Here is a 21,917-nt window from a genome sequence, read left to right as displayed (position 1 = left end):
TACTATAGCTCCCTCCCCGCTCTCTCTGCCTCTCTCTTCCCCTCCCCCGTCTGTGTAAAAACAAGTCTCCTTTCTGCCTCTGAGCCTGAAACTATTGAGTCAACAAATGTCAGTGCAACCAGCTAGCTTGCTAGGGCAGGGGCCAAGGGGAAAGAGGTGGGGCGGGTGCTCTCGCTCCCTTTAAACCTGGACAGCAGTCAAAGTCTAGAGATTATTTTCAGACGAGAACCACCTGTTAAAATGTGCACTTGACAGTTAAGAAGATAATTTAAACCAAGTAAGTAGAAAAGACAGAATTTCTAATTCTAAACAAATGACTTAGTTTAAGATTTGAATAGAGGTCTTGAATATTATATTTTCAAATATGTAACAGAGAGTACTTTTTCAAGATCTATATCAGCTTGGGGCAAGATATTATATGTATATTCCCCAAAGCAAAAATGGATGCAACACATTTTAATACAAAGTCATTCACATACAGTAGGGAACTCCTAACAAAATGCTGATGCTTGCTGCAAATATCAAACTGCTTAGCAAACTATCGTTTACCAGTGTTCTTTAATGTCCCATTCATCCTGAACATTTCACTATGTCTTCTGTCTCTCTCACACTCTTCTCTCTAGTCTTGTCAACCCACGTGGCCAGTGTCAGCAGGAGGAGGGTCTTCTTGGCATACACATAAAGTGAAGAACGCTGCTGTGTACTGAGGCTTATCAAAGGCACCGCACAAAAAAATAAGCTTGCGAGCATAAGGCGTGCCAAAATAAGAGCCACTAAAGCCACTAAACGGAAATGTGTGCAAGGCTGAATCGGTGGGGACCCCAAGGCTCTCTCCATCTTAGTCATTGTGGTATAATGACTGAGGAGCGCAATTGTTGTTAATGCTGGCAAGGAGGAGCTACTGCAAACCTGTGACAGCTAAACAAAAATTGAAACAACCAGGAAGTGCATGGAGAATGAGCTTGGGGAGGAAAACCCTTTTAGTCGATTGTCTTCCTGCCTGAGAGTAGACCGAATGACAGAAAGGGCAGAGGAGATTCTGTCTTCTCTTCTTCCCTCTTAAGCTCAGTGCAATATTTCAGTTTTCAGAGTCTACAACGGGGGATGGGTGGAGTCCTGTCCATTTGACTGGATCCAGTCCGGTGCTTCGGGGCAGCCATAATAGTGTGCACTATTGTGTACGGCTGAGGGTAGGAGAAGAGGAAAAAAGAAGGGAGGGAGAGAGCGAGGGGGAAGAGAAGAGAAACCCCGGCCCCTTTGTGTGGGAAGGACTCAGCAGGAAAGTGATTTTGCATTATTTGAGTTTGGCCGGCAAAGCAAGGCTCTTCTCTGTGGTGTGTCTCTGGACACACCACACACACACACACACAGACACACACATACACACACTCTCTCTCACACACACCCACACACCCACACACAAACACATACATACCCTTACAGACATTCACACGCATACTACACGCTCACACACACGCCTGCACACACACACACGCACACACGCACGTACGCACACACATACTACATACTTCAACTACACACACGCAGGTCTTGTCCGGTCCACCCTGCCTTCCACTGGAGCCACATATGTGTATGCAGAGCACAGGGTGGCCAAACAGCGACACCCCGGCTTCTCCTGATGATGAGAGCCGACGTCACACTGTTCTCCATGAATATTGATGTGGAGGATAGTCTGTTTCATAGAAGAACAGAAGGAGGCAAGATGGCTGCCCTTTAGGATTTGTTAAAGAGAAGATCCAGACGGTTTATTGGAATTTCTACAAAGTGGAGGGACGTGAAAACAGGTGAGAATCTCCCGGGACGTTTTTTGCCTCTCTCCCCGACCCTTTTCCCCTTTAACCCCGGCTGTCGGTTTGATGATTCTTGTGTATCAGGCGAGGCATTGCAAATGTCCCCCCTCGGTAAAAAGCAAGAGCCAACATAATAAGGAGGGGATATTAGATAAAGCTTCTCCAACATGGCTGACGATTTCTTTCTTTCTTGCTGCCAGTTGAACATAATAGGGATATTTTTGTGTTTTCTATCTGCCCTACATTCAATGAATACTCGTTCTTGCCTCTGGAATTCCCGTTTAGTATAAAAATTATAACCTTAGAGTGCTTGTACAGGACTTTTTTCTCCCTTGAAGCATTATTACGAATGCCTGTAAAGGTAATGGATTCATTCCCCCCCTCCTCAATATATTTCCCCCCTCCATTATTTTTTCATGGTATATTTTTGGATCTTTCTGATAAATATTCTGTAGGCTATCATGTATGTGCGCATTCTATACACTGCTTTTGCTTTGAGAGGGGGAAGTTATACCTTTAAATATATTGTATATCAACGGGGACATGAGTTTCTTTTGAGAAATATGTTCAGCAAGCCAATCTCTCCTATCTATTTATTTTCACTTCTGCAGTTGCATGTCTGTTTTGTGCTGCTCAATAGGGAGATGTTGAGTAGAATAGTAAAAGTCTCCCTCGACCTGTCCAGCAGTATAAGTGCATGGAGTGCATGGACATCCGTGGAGCAAACGGAGAGCTTCTGGCTTTGTGTATCTCAGTGTGAATCAGCTTTCATTGCATTCACTGGTGAATGACAAGCAGACACAAAGGCAAGCATAGTCCCAAGGAGAGGGGAACAGAGAGGAGAATTGCAGCAGTAGAGAGTAGTCAAGGCAGACAAGGTCAGAAAGCTCCAAAGGAAATGAAACTCAATCCTACCGCACCATTAGCTGTGGAAACAAGAATGGCAATTCTGGAGTTGGTTTCTTATATGAAAAAGCTTAAGAGGATTGTTACCACTACCAGACAGCAGCCAACCCACACATTTTAAATAAGTTAATGCTCTATGAAATAATGACTAACATGACAAGGTTAAATATTGTTTATACCAGATAATAAAGCCAACCACATTAGTGCTTAGTTTCCACTATACCAATTGCCAAATTAATTCATTTTGAATAGAACCTTTCAAGGAGAGATAATTGTCACAGCAAGAAGAGGGTGTGAGTGTGTGTGTGTGTGTGTGTGTGTGTGTGTGTGTGTGTGTGTGTGTGTGTGTGTGTGTGTGTGTGTGTGTGTGTGTGTGTGTGTGTGTGTGTGTGTGTGTGTGTGTGTGTGTGTTGATGTGTATCTGTCTGTGTATGTGCATGCACATACCTGTCTAAAAATGTCTCTTGGGTCTGCAAAATGGACACATTGCTATTGCCTCTGCATATGTAACAGTTTCTTGTTCTATTTGAATGATTGGAACTGAAGTCTTGTGACAGTGACAGCGTGGTGACCGACCATACACCTATACGAGAAGTCAAATTATTTGAATTGTAAAAAAAAAAAAAAAGGAAGTGAAAGGAAGGTTAAGGTTTTTGTTTTTCCCAGAGTACAAAAGGGTGAATATTCAGCATTACTGAAATGCTAAAACACAGTGGCATCTAAGACTATATTAATGAGGGAAGATACACACAGTGTGGCTGTTCCCGACAACAAGGCCTTGTGCATCACCTGACCTCATGAATAGCTAATGAGCCCTTGTTAGTGGTCTCTTATTTAAACAGAATCCACAAACAGTTACATCAGATTAAGACAATGATCACCCATTAGAGCATGACAGATCTACCTGCAATGTTTGGGTATTTAATTTGTGTATTCCACAAAATGTGGCTGTAATGTCACCCCCTCAATAGCCACAATTAAGCCTATGGTAAAATGCAAAATAAGGCATGCCTGGAAGGGAGAGCACAAAAAGTGACCTTTAATAGGCTGTTGTAAATAAGCAGTGTAGTCTAGAGAGAGGAGGTTATAAAATGTTAATGTGGCAACAATGAAGGAATTCAAGCTAACGCAACCGGACATCACCCTCTGTGGTAGTTAGATTAGTTTAGTTTAGTTTAGCTGCACAGTTATAAAACATTGAAAATCTGATAAAATGATTAACAACACACAGAACGTTGGCTAACTGTACTAAAACCAGAATTGAAATCTATAAGCCAGGGTCAGTATTGCAATTCCAAGGGAAGTGTGGCGAAATAAAAGTCAGTTGCTTGTCAAATGACTTGATGGACAAGCTAGCTTAATCTTGTGTTTAACTGATAGACAAGAGGGTAACACTGTTCATTCATAACAAGCTTTCAGTTAACTATTATAATCAAATCATTTTCTTAACCGTTCTCATACTGCATTTTTGTTGGTTAAATTAGCATTTGCATGTAGTCACTACACTACAATCTTGACAGTCGAGTGAGATCTCAGTTCTTAGCACTAGCTAGCTGTCAAGCGCTTTGGGCATAACAATGGTAGTGTGTTCCACTTGGGCGAAGGCATGGCTGTGTTTTGATACGGCAAGCGTGGTCATTGACTGTCTACTGTCAACACAACCACGTAGACGGGGGTGTGTTCCACAGCCCTTATAAAGTATGTTTGACTGGATGAGACGCCATTGGTTTCTCTCTCTTCTTTTAGGTTGTTCCATTCGGATGGATTTCCACAATGATAAGTCTGTGTACTGTAGATAACTCTAATGTGATGTGATGTGGCAACATGAAATACCAGTTTAACTCCATGATTGTGGCTTAACTGGTGAGTAAAGTAAAAACAGAGGGATCGAACCACAGATTAAAGAAGGGTGGTGTGCCTCTGTGGCAGCAGGCTATAGTGTGGTCTGGATTTGATGCATTATTGATTTTAGTTTTTTTACAATCACACCACTGCAGATGCTCATTGTACTCATTGTACTCTTTGTACTCTTCCCAAAACATTTTTTAGATCTGTCAATATATTGTAAGGATCATGTGTGTTATATTTCTTGCTAATGAATGGTTGGATACAGCTGTGTATATACTGTATATAACAGCTAATGTGGTATTTTGTGTCCAGTTGCAGTGTGCACAGGTTTCAAATTGTGGAAAAGCACATTTAATTACTCACATCGTAAGATCATGTTTTGTAACAGATTATTTCTGGATGTGTTTTGCATTATCTTTCTTCTTGCACATGATGTGGCTGCTCTTACATCAGCAGTTAAAAAAAGGACATCAGATCTACAACAGGAGTTGCAGGGGGATGAAGGTTGGGGGGATAGATAGATCAATCACGGGGATACTGGGCTGCCTTCACTGATAATGTGCAGTCGGTTGGACTGCTTCTCTGCCATGGGCACTAAGTTCCCTTTATGTCACTTTCCCAGGGTAAAAGACAATATCACCTCAGAGAAGAATGTCCAGTTGCCATAGCAGTCCACCAACAATGCTGTCCATAAACAATAGCCCAAACCCAAACTTCTGACCACTCCCTAGCAGTGAGCCCACATATTAAATTTCCAGCCTGGGGCTGCTTCATGGTTACAGAAATGACATGGTGAAACTGCTCCAGTAGCAGGTAGTGTACAACATTTTAGATGGCACTGCCATTGCTATGCCTTTGACTAAATATTTTCCTGAGACAAAATGGCGAGCTGCTGAGTGTTGTATTGATCTCTGCGGCTATCGATTCCTCTCTTGTCTGCTATGGGAGGGGGATATTTTTCCACAGCAATCACATGTTACTACTGCAATGGAACCATTGTACAGAAGATCTGCTTCACCCCAGATATTTGAAGGGAACTGCAAAATAATGGAAAATACAAATACAAATGTTGTGGTGGCTATGAAGAGTGCTCAATGATGCTTAATGATGATACATTTCCATATTGGGACAATCAGTTAACAGCCTAACAACGAATGATGTAAAACAAAGCTTCTGCCTAAGATGCCCATGTGTGTTTAAAATTTTAAATAAGCTTTGGCCTGAACTAGATCATATCTACATTTCATCAACATGAATTGTATTCTGTGTTGAGGTTTTCAATTAAAAAGTTTTACGAATAATCTATAGGTCTGTTAAGAAAGATCTTTATATTGATTTTTCCATTTACGGATATATTATCTATGGCATGTCAATACATCATTGACAACATCTGCAGAATGGTCAACCTTTCTTTACACGGCTTTATTCTAATCAATATATTCTTCTTCTATCACTATATATGGTCCAGAAAAATGTAGAAACGTTGGAAGTAAAAAAAAAAAGTAGAGAATGTTCATTGTTGTATGAAACTGAACAAGAGAATAGTATAATACTGCTATTCAATAACTATTATTCATATTTACCATGTTATGGGAACCGTTCAAGGTTTCAAGTGAAAATGTAATAAGCACGACAGTCTCCGTTCCATCTCATTGCATTGCGTCAAAGAGATACTCTGTAGTAGTAGTAATTACGGCTTGGGAATGATAATGTTGTGTTTGAGTGGCACACATGGCCGAAGGGAGGGCGTGTGTTTCTGGATGTGGAATCGTGTATCGATGTCAGGGCTTACCTCAGGGGTGAGGCGGCCGAGGCAGGGACTGAAAAGAGCTTCCTCCACGTGAACGCAGGCACATGGCCGCTCTGTTTACAAACACTATCCCAGCATTCCTCAGTGAGACAGCGAGCGAGATGTTACGTAATGCCACCCCCCTCCCCCCCAAAGACGCCGCCTCTCTACTTCCCGCCTTTCGAGCCGGGACCGATTGCTCCCTCTTCACTGGGGCGAATCTATTTGTATATTGTCACCTGGGTTTCGCCACCAGGAAGTGCCGAGAGTGAGAAAGAGACAGAGGGGTGAAGCCAAGCTGGCCGAGACGGTGTCTGTGACCACAGAGCGAGGCACCGCTGAGGCAAGCGGCTTCCCTAGGTTGTCATGACATTGAGTTGTATGGCCTCCAGAGTATGCGAAAGCCTAAATAAGGCTACAATGGTGCTGGCCTTATCAGTAACTCACTGCTTTCTTCATAAGTGCATCTGTGTACGCGTACGTTTAAGTCAATTTATCATACTATTTTATTCCTGTGTTGTGGCTTGAAAATGCATATGTGTGCAAATTCACACCCGCCATAACATACTTTATAAGGTGCACACACATACACACTACATGTACACCCACAATCACATTGTCAAAAACATTTCTGAAGGCCTATTTTGGTACAAATAACCATTTTCACTCACTGGATAGTTTACACAATGGTTTTTGGTGAGAATTATTAATTCAAAGTTGAATGTGGTTTACAACTCCATCCATGCCAGACTACATAATCCTTTAATTCATGTCCACTACGATCGCTCCCCCGACCATTGATAATTACAGTGCCTTAAAAATAATAATAGAAATCACACCTGTGTGAAGTGAGCGGTGCAACTGTACCGTGTTGGGGACATCCAGACCCCCAAGAACACGGCCAGGGGGCGAGCCGGTTCCGGCAAGCCTTCCCGCGTCCGAAACGGTCGAGAAGTGACAGCGTTACCGTGTTGCAGCTTTCTGTGCTCGGACACGTACAGCGTACACATACATACACGTGCGCATACGGACACACATAGCTGCGTAATGGAGCGGAGGCACCGCTCAAAAAGGCGTCTCAAAAAATATATATCATGGTGGTCCAGGAGGCGAGTAGTGATTTCAGCCCGTACCACTCAAGGAAATTACGTTGCCCAAGTTGCGGGATTTTGGCGGAAGTAAAGGAAATGAAATGATGTTGATGCTTTACAAAATCAGTTTACATTCTCCGTGAATGAAACAAGTGTTGTGATTGGTCAGAAAAAATATCGTATCCGGGGGAAATACATCTGACGGATGTCCCTCCCCCGATCCACAAGGAGGAGCAGTGCACCAAAGCATTATGGGAACTGTAGTCCAGGAAGTAAGTGAGCCCAGTGTCCATGTCATCAGAGACACTGGGCTCACTGCTACAATCTAAAATATCTAAAACCACATATTACACACATAAAGACCCCCAGCAAAGTGTTCTAAATCTTCTAAACTTCATTAACATATATTTTTTTGCAAAAAGTGTCCCTTTAAGAATGCACCCACATATTTTGTATGGTGCCACGCTGATATTTAAACAACTGATGAGTCACAAGATTGACTTAGTTTCTTTTATTTTTCCATGTCATGCCTTGTCAGTGTGCCCAGTCATGGTTTATTCATCTTTTAAATTAAACCGAATTGAATTTAATCTACTTAAGTGCAATGCTAGTAATTGGAGTAAGTAGATATGGGAAGAGGGTACAATAATGGTAATGAATGTTATTCCGACACGTGTGTGCTGTGCACATGCTTATACTGTATGTGTGCGTGCGCTCCCCTGCATGTGCACAACTTGGGCCACCCCAGTCAAAAAGTCTGTACATGCCATAGGACAGTGGTGGGTATAGCATTAAGGCGTGAAATGTTTAGAAAGGGAGTAAAATTACAAGAATAAACACACAAGCCCAAGCCCTCAACGCAAACTTGCAAATCACTAAAGTCAAATGAACCACAAACAACCCATGGGGTCTAAATGAGGAAGATGAAAACCCTTCTTGCAAAGGTTCTTGCAGTGTAATGACAACAAGATGATAACAAGTAAAGGTCACAATTTGGAACCAGGTCACAATTTGAAGAGTTCAGATGCCTTATCAGTTATCACTCATAACATCTGCTAACCGCTTTCACGATCATGGATTCCCAAAAGAGAAGGTAACCTCTGTCTTCTAAACAGCTGCCTTTGAGAAGGCTGCCTGGGCCACCACTTAAAATGGCTGTCAGGCACGGGCTGGCTCCTAGGAGCTGTCACTGACAAAGGTTGGACCCTGTGGTCTCCCGTTGTCCACACAAGGAGCACAAAGCAAGACAGCTGGCCCCAAATGTCATTTAGAAGTGTAACCCTTACCAAAGGCTTTTGAATGACATCACTAACTACTTCAGAGGGCTTGGAGTGGCGCAGGCTTCAATATTAGGTTTCCACTGTGGAATGTGCCAGCGCAGCAGCTGGTGTCTTTACCCAAGACTCCTTAATGACAAGTGTGTTTGTTTGGTACTGGTAAAACATATTTACATTCGGGGACGGAGCCCACACTTACATTTTTGAGGGGTCACAAGTTCACATAAACATGTTCATAAGGCAAATGACCAGACTAGCTCAGAGATACAAATCGATACAAAGAGATACAAATCCTCTAAAATGGACCCGGGTCCAATATATAATTTTGACATTGTCAGTTGAATTAACATTGAGGATTTGACTGTGTACTGTAACTGTATTATGTGTCATATAGTTACTATAAAATGTTTATCCTCATCATGACTAAATTGTATCAGTTGGATCAGCAAGATCCTGTGTTTTACATTATGGCAGATCAAATATTTCAGGTCAACATGTTTTAGTTGGACAATGTTTCAGAATCAGATTCAATAAACGTGCTACCGTAGTGTTGTTGACACTTGGATACTCTTCAAAGCTCAATTTGAGCACTACTCTCGCTGACAAGAGATGTAAAATGATACAAAGAATACTATTATAAAAACAAAATAATCTTGGGAGAAGGGTGGGACATTTTGCTATCATTTTGTTAAAGTAGGTGTGACACTAGATATCTCAACTATCTCAATTAGTTCCTATTCATAGCGTTCTAAACCAGGTTAATTGTGTTACTTTGTTCTCTTAGAGGGATATTTCACTTTCAAAAAAGCGTTTGACAATTTTATCATCTACGCTTATGTGAACACCACAGGCAGTTTTTAAGTTGCTCGAGTCAGCATTTAGATATTTGATATTCATTTTAATTGCCCCACCTGATCCTATGCAAACCCATTATAACTTCAAACAACATTTTAACCATTCATCGAAAATACCCATCGTTTTTTGGTGACTCATACTGCCCTCTTAATACATATGGGGTCCGTGTTTTTTCATAATTCTTTTAGATTTGTTTTGTCTCCTCAGGCCTCCTCCTGGAGGAGGTTCTTTATATATCCCTTCAATACCTGAAAAGGAACTTTATCTAACCAACATGGTATGGAGGGATGAAAATAACAGTACTTGTGCAGACGGAGGAAGCATGATTGATGAGTCACACAACCCTGCCCTGTTTGATTAATCTCATTCATCTGTGGGAACGCTAAAACAATATACAGAATGGGCTTGAAAAATGCTCACCGTTATACAGTAGAAAAATGGATGAATCGTCTGATTCCTGGGTGCGTGCACATGTGTGATTCTAGGTGTCCTTTCATGGGAGCCTTGATTCACAGAGATTGTGTGTCTGTGTGTGTGTGTGTGTGTGTGTGTGTGTGTGTGTGTGTGTGTGTGTGTGTGTGTGTGTGTGTGTGTGCGTGTGCGTGTGACTTGTGAGTTTCAAGACGTCCTTCAGTGGGAGCCTTGATTCACGACAGAGAACATCCCTCACCAGGAGAGGATTTGTGATTCCTTCTATTCAATGAGAGTCACGTGCCCCCTCTCTCTCTCAGTGGAGGGAAACTGTGGAGCATAGCAACAGTGGCTTAGGTCAGGCTGCTTGGAAACCAATGAGAGAAAGAATATCAGTGCATTCTCTGCCATGATGAGATCAGACAAAAGAGCACATTGTGCATATTTGATTCACTGCTCAAATGGCAGTGAGGTATCTGTCTGATTTTTACATGCAAAGGATATAAGGTTAGGGGGAATTACACAGAAGCCCTGAATGAAAACCAAAACACCCCCCCCCCCCCCCCAAAAAAAAAGATCCATACGGTGTTGTTAACGTAGACTTTCATGCCAATAAGACCTGTGCTTGGTTTCCACTTAACCAGTCATTCCTGTTGCTTCTGTGTCACTGTGTGTGCGTGCGTGCGTGTGTGCGTGCACGAGTGCGTGTGTTTGTGGGAGTGTGTTTGTTGCCCGCCACGCTATTTGGACTTCCTGCTTCATAATAATGTTTCCATTGGCTCTGTTTATGTGTTGACCTCCTCTCTTCCTGTTTTATCGGATGCTGGTTGGAATGTGGATCATGGCAACAGAAAGTGCATGTTGGTTAAATCAAATGTAGCCAAACGCGGTGGGGCCAATAAGACCTGAATGAAAGCTGTGGGGCCAATAAGGACTATAATTGCATAGCAAAAAATGAAAAGATGAACCAAAATTCAACTCAACTGCATCCATCACTATTCCAAGTGTAATGATTTACAACTGTCTTCCTTGCCAAAGATGCCCCCAAGTACTTATTTGAGAGATGACTTCCGCACACCCGGTTTAATTTGACAGCAGGTGCGTATAGGTCCTGGCAGAACAGCAAACGTTTTAGAGAAGGAGGAGAGACCCGCACACCGCCACTTGCTGGTTCAAGAGATTTATTTTGATAAGAGTCCTAGATATGATCCTTATGTATCATGGCATGACTTTGATATTATTCCCTGTATTGTTGCAATTGGTGACTTTCAATAATATACTAGGAATGTTCTACAGAAGTACTTAAGTCACATGACTGGGTTTTTCACAGCTGCTATCTGATGAATGATTACTATATACAATTTGATCTAAACCTACTGTTGTGTATTTAATGAATGTCAGCCTATTCTCAAACTATGCCTGAAGAAGGCAGAAAGGCCGAAATGTTGCTACGACACTTATCAAAATAAACCTCTTGAACCAGCAAGTGGCTGTCACGATACGTGACGTTTTCTGTTGTGCTTTTGTTTTGTAGTATTTTTGGTCCCTTATGGTTTCCTCTGTTGCTTTTGTTACCTGTGTTGTCTCACCAGTACCCTGATTACCTTCAAACTCTTGAACACAAGTATTAGACTAGTTTCACCCAACAAGCACAGCAACGCCAAGGTTTTTTTGGAGTATGTGACTATTGATTCTCCGGGCCGGGATCAATCTGCAAAGCACATGTGTGCAGTACCACAGACTAGAACAGGCTCCATTCTCTTCAGGCTGCTGCACCGGGCTAATGCATAGAGCAGCTGGATCTTTGGCACTAATAAGATGGTCACCATGGCTACCACACATCATGAAAGAAATTAACTTTACACTGTGTACAGTTCATCAACATAGTCAGATATATTGACCGGTGAATTGACAAATGGGTGTGTAGGGAAAAAGGATCAGGCAGCTTTGGGAAGGTAAGCAAAAGTACACAACCGTGAGGGGGTTAGGAGGCAGCAGCTAAATAGCTTTTCTGTGCGTGTTCTGAGGGCTCAAGAGAGAGCTTCTTAATTAGAATGTTGGTGTGATTGAGCCTGAACGTACAGAGATAGGATTGGTCCATTCTATGTGAGTTTGGCTGCATGGGGCCACACTGCCACACTCACTCATGCGAGTCAGGAACTCTTCGGGTTTGAGTAAAATGGTGACGTCAAATTCCAGGAAGACAGCACTGCCCGGCAGAATTCATGATTCTGTCCTTATCGGTACATAACTCGAGCGGTGCTGAGTCGGCTCTAGCGGCCATCGCAACGTTTGGCGCGGCGACTCACTTGCCTGAGCATGCCCGCCAGAAAAGATGTCTCTCCATCGCAGTGACCATTTTACCCAAATGTGAAGAGAATTCCATACTCGCCTCACTCATGGATGGCACATGATTCCATGGTTTTGTAAGAAAATCCAAGGTTTGATGCGTTTTTGGGTCAGATCAGAGATTGGGACAATGAGCAACTGTTTCTTACTCTTAGGAAATCTACCCACGCACATTAACATGGTGGAAGTAACTCATACATACAGTAGTGCCCCCCCCATGGTTTTATGTATTTAAAGTGAATGCAGTGTGGCAGAATTAACTTTATTTTAGGGTCTAGAGCTCTTCACAGAGTGCCCCGATTCCGAAAATACCCGAGAGGACCCGAGACCTGCACATGTCGGATCCGTATTTTATCATAATCACTCGGGCCGGGTCAGAATCGGCCGTATGTCCCACGGAACTCATTCTGTCTATCATTATGTGTAATACACGAGTGGATCCGAGAAGACCCGTACTACCGTATGGCTGTGTGTGTGGCACGACCGTGACGCACTGCACTGGTGAAAGACAAATGTAATGTGCAATGTTTTTAGGCTGGTTTGGAATAAGATTAGCCAGGCTGATATGAATTGAAAACACCGGCGTACAATCCAGATTCCTCGTCGTGTCGTCTCAGTATCTCGTAATCTCGAAAATAATTGTCACGAGTCCACTCCACTCAGGCTCGGTGCCGTCATTTGAAAGAATGATGATCCATTTCGGGTTCTGGACCATTTATTTGTACCCGTGAAGCTCTGCAGTCCAGAGTTCTTTTGGTTGGTGTCAGTAAGAGACTAATCAGAGGACTAAGCTCATTCTTTGACCTAATCAAACATATTGAATGAGGACATTGTGCTCTATTGAGCACTTTCCTTCTGATGCTTCCAAATGTTGGCTAAACTGCTAAATAGACAAGACTATGTTTAGCAGTCAACGTATGACCTACAGGATCGCCCCAGGGATGTATTTGTATTTGTGACAGTGTGTGTGTGTGTGTGTGTGTGTGTGTGTGTGTGTGTGTGTGTTGCTTGTGTCTTAGATGTGTTGTTTGCAGTTGATCCTGCTGAACAAGTTGCGTGAGTGTATCTCAGATAAGAGGTTAGACAGGTTATTGCTCAAGTCTGTATCTAGTATCTACTTGACAAACAAACTTTACTATTACTGCCTTGTTCTTTACAGAGAGTGCTTGGGAAATCATAGTCAGTCTGGCAATGCCAAACGACCAAGAGGCACCAACTCTAGACGTTCAGGCCGCTGCTAACCTCTAGTATGCTCAAAATGCTAACACAGCATCTTCCAGGATACTGAGCTTCCACAAAGTTCAGAACCCGGAAATACTACACTCTGTCAGATCTAAACATGCTTTCTATTTGACCTCACAACTAAAATTCCATTGGGGAAAATATAAAGTTCTGAACTCCTCAACATCAGCAGTACCAAGTACCAAGTTAATCGTTAGCCTCACTACCGTTCTGCAGTTACTCTTCTGTCCTGAGAATGAGTATCACATGCTGCCAATTCCATCTGACAGCCAAACCGGCTCCACTATCTCGGTGTTGTTTTCTTTCAGGTTGTTTTTGTATTCAAAACAAGAGGGTTGCGCACATCCAGTCCCTTTGCTGGTGCTGGACCAAAGGTTGATACAGTGAAGAAGGAAGGGAAGTCCTCACAACAGCTTCTGCTCGACTTTGCTTTTATTATTTTACACATTATTTTTTTACTAACACAACAATTATTTTACACCGACATATAACAAGACGTTTCGGCCATGACATCATGATGGCCGAAACGTCTTGTTATATGTCGGTGTAAAAGAATCACTGTGGAGCAGAAGCTGTTGTGCACACTTGGTTTTTCTTCACTGTTTTTCTATCTTAATGAGCTTGTTGTATTTTCTATATAATAGTTTAAATATTTTATATTAGTGATGATAGTGTTTTCCCTACTGCCTCTTGGAGGCTCTGTTTTGTTGTCAGTTTCCAGTGTTGGGCAATATTACTTAGGAGAGTAATATGTTACTTATTACTCCTTAGAAAAAAGTAATATTACATTACTTATTACTTGGAATCAAGACTAATATATTACATACTATATTATATTACATATTAAAGGGTTGTACAACAACACAATCTGTTTAGTCAGCTTCTTTTAGAACTGAATCCAATTGTTTTGAATAATAATATTAAGAAGAGTCACAAATCACCCTAAAAGGGTTTAAATGAAATGAAGTAAATAGGTATAATAGTACTGTTTTGTCAGAGTAATACCTTACTTTACTCATTACTGGGAAAAGCAATAATATTACAGTAATACATTACTAGTAACTAGTTACTGCCCAACACTGCTGTTTTCATAGATAACTCAACTGAATAACAGGGTTGCATCGCCTGAATTGTTTTCAAAACCTGGACCAGGTTGTCTTTCAGCTTGCCACATAGTCACTCTGTAAATGGATCACTGTTTAACCACTTGCACTCTGTATACTCCGTCGACCGGGATCTCCCAGGTATGCACACTTGGTCCCCTCGTATTTTCCCTCTACACCAAATCTCTTTGCCGAAAATAGCCGATCTACAAGTTGGTAGATTTTCTATTTTCTCACAATGTTCGCCAATTTACATGTAGGCTTAATATGACATCCCAGTAAGATTCATGTGATTAAGAATAAGCATTTTAAGCTATAGAGCATCCATAAGGACTGGTGCTCTCCAGATAGTAAATACGGTACGGTATGAGCACAGCTCATTACGTCGATAGTGTACAACTTTTTCAAACGTGAAGCTTTTCTTCGCATTTAGTTTCAGCTATATTCCTCCAGGCCCCTCTCTGTGTGAAAATGCAAACAAATTAACTTGATTAAATTGTGCTGACAAAGTACAATAATAGGAGGCAATGAGAGAAACTGATGTAGGGAACACAGGACTTCAATGGGGATCTCCACCAACCACACTCCCATGGCCACATCTGTCCTGCATTAGACATAAGGAACAATGTGGATTGTACAGATCCAGATCCCTTCTTCTTGAGGGGAAGGCTTGGGGGAGGGGAAGGTTCACTCGGGATGAAATTACAAACAGAAGTGTATGTATATCCTCTGTGCTTTGACGTAATCTATTAATCTAGTCTTGAACACATTTCCAAAAGAACCAAAAGAAGAAAAACAGAATAAGGCTATGGAAGTACCACTCTCATGCGTTCTGCTTTTTATGCAGACAATTTAAAGCCACATTATTATTGAGCTAAGAAAGGTAGGATAGATTGAATATTATGTGAAGACTGCAAAGATCACAATACAATTGCATATACTGAAGGCATATATGTGAATACAATCTCAGTTTAAAATGTAAAAAGTGATTTGCTAAGCACATTTCAAGAAACCACTTTTAAGTCCCGAGTCTGCCACAGCGAAAAGATAAATTCCACATTATGGACAACAATACCTGTTCATATTCTAATCTATACTATATTATTCTGAACATTGAGAACAGACTCTGACTGTGTTGTAACTTGCTCACTTCTTTGGTGTAAACAGAGAGAGGGAAATGACTCAACAGTTGCTCAGGAGTGGTCGCGTGATGCAGCCATTATTACTGCATGTCACAATCTAGTCATTAGGCCCACACGGCCGGCATCAACAGGAAGCTGCAGTAGTTCACCTGACACCCACAGAGAGATCTGGTGTTGTACGAGCTCTCGGTATCAGGTTTACTTCACCAAATCCCTTTACATGACCCCAAAGTCAAATCACCAACTTATTTCCTTTGAACTAAAACCCATCTTGTTGGAATGTTTCTTTTTTATTTCACTCTCAATCTCTGAACTTGTTATACGGTATGCAACAATCCAAAGTTAGCTCACAAACATGAACACTTGCTGTTTATAACTAGCTCTAAGGTTGGTTGTAATGTATTCCTTGTATCCATGTGACCATGTAAGTGATATCCATATAGTAATGGAAAGCAGATCTCCTGCTGCTGTGTTTTAGCTGCAGTCCATTGGCCATTAATCTGAAACAACACATGCTTCATATCAACAGACCTTTAAACTAGATACACTCTTTGATATGGCCAATGTATCCCCCATATTATTAACTTTTAGCCTAAAGGAAAAAATCCCCCAACACCCGCAAGCCCCTGAGTATTAGCAATCAGTTGGCATGGCATAAAATGACAATTAGTTCTACATTTCCTAAATTTCTCTCCTATACATATGCTGTTGTGATACATCATGACAGGTGAAACGTCTACGATAAGAATCAGAGGCCCCCCATGGTGCATCTCATTTGATGACGGGGCTTGAGCAGCAGTTTAGGCATTGGGCGTGACGACACCGAGGTCTCCCGGGCCTTTTGTGTGGGACTGGGGCCTGCATACATACATATGTACCACTTTAAGGAATGGACAATGGAAAATAGAATTGTGATAGGCAGTCATGATATATATGTACTGTACCCAGCAAGCACGGTCAGGACCTGGACGAATTAGTGACGTCTCGATTGGGGCCAGATCAAGTCAAACCAAGACTAGTCAGATTTGACTTAAGTCATATCATAACTATAGTCCGATCTGGCCCAGAATAAGTTATATTATTTCAACTGGTGAAGACGTCCTGGAAATGACGTATAAAGATCATCCCCATATGGGCTGGGATCTGGCCTAGTCCTGAACGTCACCAGAGTCACCGGGCGTTGTCATCATGACATCATTTGGCCTGCTGGGTAGCTGATCAGCACATTGCACGTGTGAGAAAAAGTCATTGCCGAGTCATTGAGTAAGATGGCACACACGGTAGACAATATTACATCAGTTATGAATTTGCATTTGGATGTAGAACAAACACAAAATAAAAGAACAGTAATGTGACTTAGTCATAATGAATATAAAGGAAGTTAAAACTGCTCTCACGTTTGGGAGATTTAAAGGTTTTATGACATTCATTTTCTTTTCTCTTTTCTCTTTTCTTTTTTCTTTTTTCTTTTAGGTTTTATGACCTCAATTACACCCAAAAAACCTGAACTTTGAACATTCAGTGGATTTTCTGTGGTCTGAAGTTTTCTTTGGGGTTTTTTGGGCCTTTTGAGCTACAATGAAAACAGGCAACACAGTGAAACAGTGACATCTGCTGGCAAATCCCATTGACATATATGGGATTTGCACTAAGTGATGTCACTTACTGCCGGCAAATCAGAGCACCTGTTTGAGCCAGAAAACCCCAGATCACAGAGAATCTACTGAATGTTAAAAGTTCATGTTTTTTGGGTGCAATTGAGATTAGAAAACCTAAAAAAAACAAGAACAATTCCAAAACCATTTTTTAATGTCACAATCCCTTTAAGCTTTAGAGTAAGCTTTAGAGAAGGTTTATACACTTTCATGGTAGAGATGAGGCTGGCTAATCTCCCCCCATCTGAATTGTGTGCTGTGATGTATGCATTTGACATCTCTGATTTAATGTGGAAGCTGGGCTCCCACTACACAGGGTTAGAGTGCACCCAAACATCTGTCCGGTAACTAGAAATCTTCATGGTCGCACCGGTGCACCTCACAATTATGTGTCTATGTGTGCATGCACCTAAATATGTGCTGGTGCATCGCTATAAAAAACGTAGGCACACCAGTGCAACCAAATAAAAAGTTAGTGGACTGGAGCCCTGATAAATAATTGGGTTCATTAGAGTCATTCGTGGGGGCATTCCCACTTTGAGACTGGTTGTATTGACCCAGATGATCCTACAGTGTGAGGGGTTACCGATAATAATCAAACATTGTTGATATTTATCCGAATGAGTACATCCGAGTGGGATGGCATGAGTTGCACATAACAGATAGCGTCTACTAGGAGACAAACTTGAAATGAATAGGAGGATGTTCGGTTTTTGCAAGAAACAACCTGCTATGGGTGCATTAGACAGATGAAGCTTATCGATAGGTGGCAAGAACATGGCTATGTACCATAGAGCGTGTCCCGTCAGATATATCACAACTGTTCATCCGTTATCACAGCACGTTTTACCAGCTCCATTGTTGTCTCCACCAGGCCGAAGGCATGGGGGGAGAGTATGTTTTGCACTCCGTCCGTCCGTCCGTCCGTCCGTGTGTGTGTCCGTGAGCAGCTAATCTCGGCCACCGTTAACCCGGTCGATGCCAAATTTTGCACACACACTCCCTGGATGCCAACGATGAACCTCTGCCCCAAACTTTCCAGAACGGCCTGTTATAGCGCCACCAGGAGGCCGCTTTGTGCAAAACAAGTTTTTGCACAGTACACCTACAGATTTTGTCCAAACATCGCGCAAATTGGTACACAGTCTCTCTAGAGCCATTCAACGAAACCGGTCTTTCAGATTTCTCAAGCTCTATCCTGATCGGTTAAGATTGGCTTCCAAAGTTCACAGGAGTGCTCAGTTTCAAACAAAATTTTGCAAATCATGAACACATCGCGTGATTTCCGTGAAATTGTGCACGCACATTCCCACTAGGCCGAGGACGAAATGCCACATGAACAATTTCAACTCAGCCTCAAGGTGGCGCTATAACTGGCCGAAAAGTGTTTTTACCTCCAACTGCACGGATCTGTGGATAATTTACTTTTGTTGCCCTTTTATCCAACCACCAGATGAAGGCAAGCTGCAATGTCCTACATTCCTATCCTGGTGGAGACCTGTGCCCAGAAGGGCACTTTTTCTAGTTCACATCTCAGTCCCGACCCAGTGGCCTCGTGGTTAGAGCATCCACGCTGAGATTGGGAGGTCAGGGGTTCAATCCCTGGCCGAGTCATACTGACAACTAGGAAAATGGTACCCAATGCTTGCCACTCAGCCTCAAGGGTGTTTTTGAGGGGTAAGTCCCTGTGACATAACATGTACTTGTTACCTCACGCTATAGAAACAGGAGATACGTCGTTTCCAAGGCTACTTACTTAAAGATTGTTTACATCTGCTTCTGCGTGTGATTATGTGAGATGAGATCATCTGAGGTGCCACGTTGCTCAGCTGGGCTGAGCAATCACACACTAGACACTATCCTGTAGTGTGTGATGTGCCATGTTTTAAAATATGTGGATGTATACCATGCTACAAGAGAAGACAATTATGTGCGGGATGTAACCATTATTTCAAAATCGCGCCCAATTTTAAAACTCCTGTAGTGTGAACCGATCTTTATTCATCCTCTGTTATATTCTGTTTTAAGGATCTCAGCAAAATACACATTTTACACTGAGAGCTAAATTAACTCTCTAGATTATCGTCAACTCACAGAGGGTCTACAAATGTAACCAAATGCACATTTGTACCATCTCAGAGATACTGTTAGATGAACACTGGGATATTATTGTGCACTGTGTGTGTGTAACATCCGCCTATTGTTTCATTCATACAGAGCAGAGCACAGAGCTTCCCCACACTGCCTGAACTTTACATATTACAACACTGCAATGAGTTGCAGCCTTTGGTGGAGGTCATGGTGGTGGGGGTGGGGGGTTACAATATTACGGCATACAAAATTGGAAGGGGGAGGTAGAGCAAACTGCAGACACACATAGGGGCCTTTTGTTGCAGATGCAGGGTAATGTGGAGAATGTGTCACATGTTCAGGGAGAGAGGAAGGCATAAGCGGCTATCTGAGGTGTGTGTGTGTGTGTGTGTGTGTGTGTGTGTGTGTGTGTGTGTGTGTGTGTGTGTACACATGTGACCAAATCACATGTGTGAGGTGGTTTGTTGAGTCTTGGCAAGGCACGACGCAAGCATGAACACCTGGTGATGTCTGCCTAACGTTTGACTGTCAGCACCAGCATGCTACTACTGCAAGTTCATTCAGTTCATTCTAGTTAGAACTAGCCTTGCTCTCAGTCCAACTTATAGCTCACCAGTCATCTACCAGACAAGCAATCTGTTTTTGAGGCGTGCTAGCCCCTCCTATGCCCAGTTTTCTGTGTCTCTGTGTACCCCATAGTGGTGATTTGATTGGCTGAGGGTGTAAAAAGTGAATCCTCACTTGTTTTTAAAGTGAGGACAGAAAAGTGAGGACGCCAAAAGTGAAAAGTGTGGTGATGTAGATTTTGTTTTAGGTTATTAACATTTGTGCAAAAAGGAGATAATGTTTGACACATTGCAAAAAAGTTGTGGTCATGCCATGCTATCATCCACCAAGAAAATCACACGCCATAAGTACTGGGTGGCTTCGGAAACTTTAACACGCCAAATGAAAAACGTTACCGCATTTGGAACTTCGCCAGTGTTAATTTCAGACCCTATCTAAGGATGAATTGTTTTGCTAAAGTTTACCCATTGAAATGTGTTCAATAGGCCCCCTGAACGGAAGGACCATTCTAACAAATACATAGCAAGTGTCTACATTTTAAAGGGGCCGTGGAGCATTGTCCCAAAAGAAAACACTGTAGCAGTCTGAAACTCATTTGCAGGTTTAAAGTTCTGACAAACACGTTGATTCATTCATCATAAGTGGTGCGGCTCGCTGGAATCGGGCCGGCACCCTGGGTGCGTTCCTGTGGATCTGGAACCCCCCCCCCCCGGGGACCCCCACACGGAGTTGCACCACTTACTTCACACGGGTGTGATTTTTATGTTCATGTTAACATGTAATCGGTTGAGATAGCATCAATGAAGTCTTAATACAAATTACAACTTCAGTCATTGGTATCTTATGGCAATATTGAACCTGACTGCGCTAGGTTGTTTACATGTGAAAATGCTGTCAGACAGCTACTGTATACGATTGCAGAAGTAGCAAGTGCTGCTCTATAGTTACGAGAGGGATTTAAAAAAAACCCTGTAGTATGCTAGTCATCTGACCCAATTACACCAGTGCGCCAGAGCTAAGGATGAGGTTTCATCTGAGAGCTGCTGCTCTGCTGTGTGTAATTTGACAAAAATGTGCCAAAGCTATAGCCCATTGGTGACAGTGCACACACAATCACTGTGGTGTTATCAGCTCTCCTCATAATAACATATGTCTCCCCCATAACATCAAAACAAACAGTATGCAACAGTCACTAATGGTTAGTTAGTTAACCTGACTTTACTCAGGTGAGTAAGTTAAGTCAGGAACAACTGTGGATGAGTGAATCAAATGGCAAAAAAATTAAACAATTTGTCTAGAAATTGTGTGTAGTGTTACTATACTTCTGACTATACTTCTTTCCATTTAGTTGAAGCTCTTATCCCGAGCATCTTTTAGTGAGTATGGAGGGAGTAGGGAATTCACTGAATACTACTGACAGGACACATGGCAGTAAGGGAAGGGAATTGAACCTGCAACCATGCAGTTCCATACCATACCTGTGAGCATACCATAGTATGGTCACTCTAACTACAGGGTAGTTAGTGTTCATTTTGACAGCAGTTTAGTTTAGTTTAGTCATAGTCTTTTGAATAAGTTTGAAACGTTTTAATCTAGTTTTAGTGGACTAAATAAAATAAATTTTGGCAGGCATTGCAATGGCAGATTTTACACTTGGTTGCATGCTGAAAATACACATGCTGAAAATACACACGCTCACATGACAGCACGTCGCAGCGCAACATGTTGTGAGCTTGTAGATCTGCTATTTTCTGAGTGCAACACATGAGGGCAACCAAAC

At 42.2% G+C, this 21,917-nt stretch overlaps 1 protein-coding gene across 1 annotated transcript in view; it reads left to right on the top strand.

Annotated features, from left to right (window-relative positions):
- The first annotated feature begins 1,218 nt into the window (after positions 1-1,218).
- Positions 1,219-21,917, top strand: part of tet2 (tet methylcytosine dioxygenase 2) — a 45,981-nt gene continuing 25,282 nt past the window's right edge. Inside the window, exon 1 of the mRNA XM_083764246.1 lies at positions 1,219-1,805. The gene's annotated coding sequence lies outside the window, so the exon portion shown is untranslated. The remainder of the gene's footprint in view (positions 1,806-21,917) is intronic.

This window comes from Protomyctophum parallelum, assembly GCF_964188405.1.
Source record: "Protomyctophum parallelum genome assembly, chromosome: 5".
NCBI classification, from domain to species: Eukaryota; Metazoa; Chordata; class Actinopteri; order Myctophiformes; family Myctophidae; genus Protomyctophum; species Protomyctophum parallelum.
Note: the sequence above shows the minus strand (reverse complement) of the source record. Positions and strands in the feature narration are given on the sequence as shown.